Source organism: Petaurus breviceps, unplaced genomic scaffold (genome assembly GCF_028583685.1).
Source record: "Petaurus breviceps papuanus isolate PSGF00001 unplaced genomic scaffold, PetGlider_PUasm1.0 577, whole genome shotgun sequence".
NCBI classification, from domain to species: Eukaryota; Metazoa; Chordata; class Mammalia; order Diprotodontia; family Petauridae; genus Petaurus; species Petaurus breviceps.
In genome coordinates, this window is record NW_027186389.1 from 512,470 (window position 1) to 519,731 (window position 7,262).

Consider the following 7,262-nt stretch of genomic DNA (forward strand, 5'->3'; position numbering starts at 1 on the left):
TTAATCTTAAAGAGTGAGTGGGTTAAAGTATAAATCATAGGAACAATCAATAATCTCATTAAAGAGAATGACAATAATGAGACATCATATCAAAACCTATGGGATATAGCAAAAGCAGTGATTAGAAGAAAATATATATCTTTAAGTGTTACATCAGTAATTACAGAGAAAGAGCAGACTAATAAATTGGGTATGCAAGTAGAAAAAAACTAGTAAAAATACCAAATAAAAATCCCCAATTAAACACTAAATTGGAAATACTAAAAATTAAAAGTGAGATTAATAAAATTGAGAGTAAGAAAAAACCCACTGAGTTAATAAATAAAACCAGAAGTTAGTTTTTTTTAATTTATTTTATCTATTTATTTTTGACTTTTTGGAGAGGGGAAGGCAGGACAATTGGAGTTAAGTGACTTCCCCAAGGTCACACAGCTAGTAAGTGTTAAGTGTCTGAGGCCAAATTTGAACTCAGGTCCTTCTGACTCCAGGGTTATTGCTCTATTCACTGCACCACCTAGCTGTCCTACCAAAAGTTGTTTTATGAAAACATCCCAATAAAATGGATAAAGAATTGGTTAATTTTATTTTAAGAATGAAAGAAAAAACCTATAGTGTCAAAAATGAAAGGGTGAATATACCACTAATGAAGATGAAATTAAAGCAATTATAAGGAGTTATTTTGATCTATTACATGCCAATAAATTTAATAATTTAAGTAAAATGGAAAAAATAGTTGAAAAAATATAAATTGCCTAGATTAGCAAAATTCTAAATAAAATACCAGCTAAAATATTATAAAAATATATTGGAAAGATTATACATTATCATCAAGTGGGATATATACCAGATATGCAGGGATGTTTTAACATTAGGAAAACTATTAACATAATCAATTACCTCAATAATAAAAACAAAAATGTGATATATCAAGAGATGCAAAAAAAGCTTTTGATAAAGTTCAACACTCATTTTTATTAAAAACACTTGAAAATATTGGTATAAATGAATTTTTCCTTAAATCAATAAAAAGCATTCATCCTAAAACTTCAGCAAGCATTATTTGTAATGGGGATAAACTAGAAGCCTTCCCAGGAAGATCAGATGTGAAACAAGAATACCCACTGTCATCAATATTTTTCAATATTATATTGGAAATCCTAACAATAGCAAGAGAAGAAAAAAATAAAAAGAAGCAGAACAGGGAATGACATGATAAAACTCTCTTTTTGAAGATGCTATGATTATATACTTTGAAAATCCCAGGCTCAAATGAAAAGTTAGTTGAAACAATTAACAATTTTAGCAAAGTAGCATGATATAAAGCAAATCCACATAAACCATCAGCATTCTATATATCACAAATGAAGCTCTGCAAGAAAAGATAGAAAAAATACCCCCATTTAAAATAATGGTACATACTATAAAATATCCAGGAGTACACATGCCAAAACAAACCAAGGAACTATAGTAACAAAGTTATGGGGAAAAAAACCTTTTTATGCAAATGAAATTGAAGTGCCCCCAAGAAATTATACACAAGAGCCCCCTTAAACCTGCTAGAGGGGACCCCTACTGGGTTCCTTGGAAACCACCTAATAGGCTCCAATAGTAAAGAAATGTTTCACCTGTGTTGCTAAAAAAAAAAACATGCCACAGATTCCCATGGATTCAGGTCTGTTTATGTTTGTATCCAAGGCTTTGCTAAGGGGCTATGGCTTCACTTCGCTTCAGTAGAGATAATACTAAGGCTTTGTTTCAATAGGAATAATACTGAGAATGCTTTGCTTCAATAGGAATAATACAGAGAATCCTTTGCTTCAATAGGAATAATACTGAGAATGCTTTGCTTCAATAAGAATAATACTGAGAATGTTTTGTTTCAATAGACACAATACTAATATTCTGTTGCTAGCAATCACATTGTCTACAAAATTATGTCTAGCAGAAAGCTCGGGGCTGTCTTTTGGTCTGAGAGGCAGTCCCGGCCGGTTAATAAACACTCCTATCAAATCATAATTGGCCTAGCTGTCCTGTTATGTCCATTACAAAATCAGATTTAAATAATTGGAGAGATATTAATTGTTCATAGGTAGACAGGGCCAACATAATTAAAAATGACAATTTTTACCCTAGCATACATTCAATACTATCCCAGTTAAATTTAAAAAAAAAAACTTTTTTTACTTACTTAGAAAAAATAACAAAATTCATCTGGAAAAACAAAAAGTCAAAAATGTCAAGAGAAATAATAAACAATGTAAAGGAAGGAGAATTAAGAGTACTATATCTTAAACTGTATTTTAAGGTAGTAATTATCAAAAACTATCCAGCACTGGCTAAGAAACAGAAAGGTAGATAAATGTGCTAGAATGGACATGCAATTTACAGCAGCAAATAAATGTAATAATTTTGTATTTGACCTTGTAAAGACTTAAGATTTTGGGATAAGAATTCATTATTTAGAAAGATTATTGGGAAAACAAGAAAGTAGTATAGTAGAAACTGGGCATAGGCCAATATCTTGGTTGGGTGGTTGGTTGGTTGGTTGATTGGTTGATTTGTTGGTTGGTTGCTGTTCTTCATTCTTGAAGAGGACCAAAATGACATCACTATTCTAGAGTCAAGTTTCAATGTGTCCAATTGTGGCTGATCAGAATAATATGAGCCTCGAATGCTCTACCACATGTCAGGCACAAATAACCCATGTAAGTGATTGGGATGTATACTATAAATTTGTGCATCTTGCCTTTGTTTTGAGCTGTTTCGATTCTGCTTTGCTCATAGAGTACAGCATCTTCTCTGATGAGGGCACACTATACTGGGAAGTCCTGTGCCAGTGTCCCCTATGTCATAAATCAATTCCAAAATTCTTAAGAGAGACTTTGAGAGTGTCCTTGTATCACTTTTTCTGACCTCTATGTAAGGACTTGTCCTGTGTGAGTTCTCCATAAAAGTCTTTTTGGTAAGCATACATTTGGCATTTGAACAACATGGCCAGACCATTGGAGTTGCACTCTCTGAGTGTCTGGTACCTTATACTGCCAGGTGATCTTCAGAATCTTCCTAAGACAATTCAAATGCATGCAATTCATTTTCCTGGCATGGTGCTGTTAGACCCTCCAGGTTTCACAGGCACACAACAATTAGGTCAGTACTACGGCTCTGCTGATATTCAGTTTGGTGGATCTCTCTAACACCTCTTCTCCCTATACTTTCCTTTGGAGCCTCCCAAACACTGAGCTAGCTCTGGCAATGGGTATATCAACTTCATTATCAATGTGTACTTCCCTGGAAAGTACACTACCAAGGTAAGTGAACTTATCCACAGCAGTCAAAATTTCTCCATTTGTCATAATTGATGGTTCCACATATGGATGGTGTAGTGGTAGCTGATAGAGACTTTGTGTTTTCTTGGCCAATATATTACACCATTTATGAAGGTAAGGTCAAAGTGGATGCATGACCTAGATATAAAGAGAGATTTTACAAGAAAATTAGGAAAGCACAGAACATATTACTTATTAGACTTATGAATAGGTGAACAATTTATCAATAAACAAGGGAGCAAATTTAGATGTAAAATGGATAAGTTTGATTACCTTAATTTAAAAAGGTTTTGTACAGGTAAAACAAATATAGCAAAGATATGAAAAAAAGCAGAAAATTTGGAAAAATTTTCTTAATAGGTTTATCAGATAAATGCCTCATATCTCAAATATATAAAGAACTTTGTCAAATCTGTAAGAATATGAATCATTTTTAAATTTATAAATGATCAAAAGGCATGAACAGGCAATTTTCCAATGAAGAAATAAAAACAATTTATAGCCATCTGAAAAATACTCTATATCATTAGAGAAATGCAAATTAAAACAACCTTGAGGTATCACTTTACACCTACCAGATTGACCAAAATGATGGAAGGGGATAGTCACAAATGTGGGGGGAAATCAGACATTAATGCGTTGTTTGTGAAAATGTGAACTTATCTAGCCATTTTGGAGAAAAATCTGGAATTATTCCCAAAGAGTTATTAAACTACCCATACCCTTTGGCCCAGTAATACCACTATTTGATCTGTTTCTGTAGATAATTAGGGGGAAATGAAAAGAATTATCTGTACTGAAATGTTTATATCAGCTCTCTTTGTGGTGGCAAAGAAGTGGAAATTGCAGAGATGCCATCAATTAGGAATGGCTGAGCAAGTTGTGATATATGATTGTGATGGAATACTACTGTGCTACAAGAAATGATGAGCTCCAATAGATGTAGAAAAAGTTTTTGATGAAATACAACACCCATTCCTATTAAAAATACTAGAAAGCATAGGAATAAATGGAGCATTCCTTAAAATAATAAGTAGCATCTATCTAAAGTCATCAGCAAGTATTATATGTAATAAGATAAGCTAGAATGATATCTAATAAGATCGGGGGTGAAACAAGGGTGTCCACTTTCACCTCTCTTCTTCAATTTGGTACTAGTAATCTTAGCTGCAGCAGTAAAAGAAGAAAAAGAAGTTGAAGGAATCAAATTAGGCAAAGAAGAGACTAAGCTATCACTCTTTGCAGATGATATGATGATTTTTGAATCCTAGAGAATCAAGTAAAAAACTACTTGAGATAATAAATAAAATTAGCAAAGTTGCAGGATATAAAATTAACCCACATAAATCCTTGACATTCCTATATATTTCTAGCAAAGTCCAACAGCAAGAAATAGAAATAGAAATTCCATTTAAAGTTACTGTAGGCATTATAAAATATACCTACCTGCCAAAACAAACTCAGGAGCTATATGAACACAGTTACAAAACACTATTCACACTAATAAAGTCAGATCTAAATAACTGGAAAAACATCAGTTGCTCATGACTGGGTCAAGCTAATATAATAAAAATAACATATTTACCTAAATTAATTTACTTATTTAGTGCCATACCAATCAATCTACCAAAAAATTATTTTATAGAGCTAGAAAAATAGTAAAAAATAATTCATCTGGAAGAACAAAAGGTTCAGAATACCAAGGGAATTAATGAAAAGACATGCTAGGAAAGGTGGCCTAATAATATTGGATTTTAAACTGTATCATAAAGCAGCAGCCATCAAATCTACTTGGTACTGGCTGAGGAATAGAGCAGTGGATCAGTGGAATAGATTAGGTACACAAGACATAGCAGTCAATGACTATAGTAATCTACTTTTGATAAACCCAAAGACTCCAGCTTCTGGGATAAGAACTCATTATTGGACAAAAATTGCTGAGAAAACTGGAAAATAGTATGGCAGGAACTGGGTATAGACCAATATCTTACACCATGTACCAAAATGAAATCTAAATGGGTGTGTGATCTAGATATAAAGGTTGATACTGTAAGCAATCTAGGAGAGCAAGAAATTGTTTACCTGTCAGATTTATGGAGAAGGGAAGAATTTATGTCCAAACAAGAGATAAAGAACATTAAGAAATGCAAAATGGATAACTTTGATTACATTCAACTAAAAAGCTTTTGTATAAATAAAGCCAATGTAACAAAGATTAGGAGGGAAATGGAAAACTGGGAAAGAATTTTGACAACCAGTGTCTCTGAAAAAGGCTTCATTTCTAAAAGATACAGTGGAGTGAATCAAATTTACAAGACTACAAGTCAATCCCCAATTGATAAATGGTCAAAGGATATGAACAGGCAGTTTTCAAAGGAAGAAATTAAAGATATTTATAAGCATATAAAAAAACACTCTAAATCACTATTGATTAGAGAAATGCAAATCAAAACAACTCTGAAGTCCCACATCTCACTGGTCAGATTGGCTAAAATGACAATACAGGAAAATGACAAATGCTGGAGAGGATGTGGAAAAATTGGAACACTAATGCATTGTTGGTGGGGTTATGAACTGATCCAAACATTCTGAAGATCAATTTGGAAATATACCCAAAGGGCTATAAATAAATGCATACCTTTTGACCCAGCAATACCACTGCTAAGGCAGTATCCCAAAGAGATCACAGAAGTGGGAGGAAGACCCATATGTACAAAAATATTTCTGGTGGTAAAGAATTGGAAATGAAGGGATGCCCATAAATTAGACAATGGCTAAACAAGTTGTGCTACATGAATTTAATGTAATACTAATGTACTATAAGAAATGAGGAGCGGACTGACTTCATAATAACCTGAAGAGACTTATATAAACTGATGTTGAGTGAGGAGAGCAAAACCAGGAGAACTTTGAACACAATTACAGACAAATTGTATTTGTGATGACTGATTTTGATAAACTGGTCTCCTCTCAGGAAGGCAAGGTGGTAAGTCAGAACCAAAAAAATCATAATGGAAAAGGCTATCTACATCCGAAGAAAGAATTACGGAATCTAAATGCAAATCGAAGCAAACTACTTGTAATTTTTTATGTTTTATTTTGCTTCATTCCTTCTTTCTCATTCACTGCATTGGTTATATAGTACCTAGTATGTACTAGACTCTGCTACTGCTGGAGATGCAGGTACAAAGACTTCCATTGCTGTGAGGGAGACCAGAAGCACATGTAAAAATACACGCAGCCTCAATATGAAGCAAATGCAAATAAGCAGCTAAGTTCAAGGTAGTTTGAGAGGGAGGGAATATCAAACAGAGGACTTTGTATTTGATCCTGGAGGCCATAAGGAGCCAGTGGAGTTTATTGAGTATGGGGGTAATATGATTGGATCTGTGTACTGATAAAATAACTGTTGTAGCTGAATGGAGAATAACATGGATGGAAGGGAGACTTTAGGCAGGCAGACCCATCAACAGACTATTGCAGTAGTCCAGGTGTGAGATGATGAAGGCCTAGACTAAAGTGGTGAAAGTGTCAGAGGAGACAAGGGAGGGATATTTGAGAGATGTTGCAAAGGTGAAAATGAAAATACTTGGCAGCAGATTGAATATGGAAAGTGAGAGACAATGAGAAGTTGAGGATGACTCCTAAGTTGGAAGCCTGGAGAACTGGGAGGATGGTGTTGCTTTAGGCAGGAATGGAGAAAGTAAGAGAGTGGATAGTTTAGAGAGGAAGATAATGAGTTCACTTTGGCCATCTTGAGGTTCACAGCTACTCAGTTTAAGATGTCTTAAAGGTTTGTTGTGTTTGTCTTTCATTTTCGAAGATGACCACTTAGATTAACACTGCAGGATAGCCAATATGGACATATTTGTAGGTAGTAAGAAATGAATCAATAAAGAAGAGATTAAAACTAATACAAAGGGGGTAATATGTTGG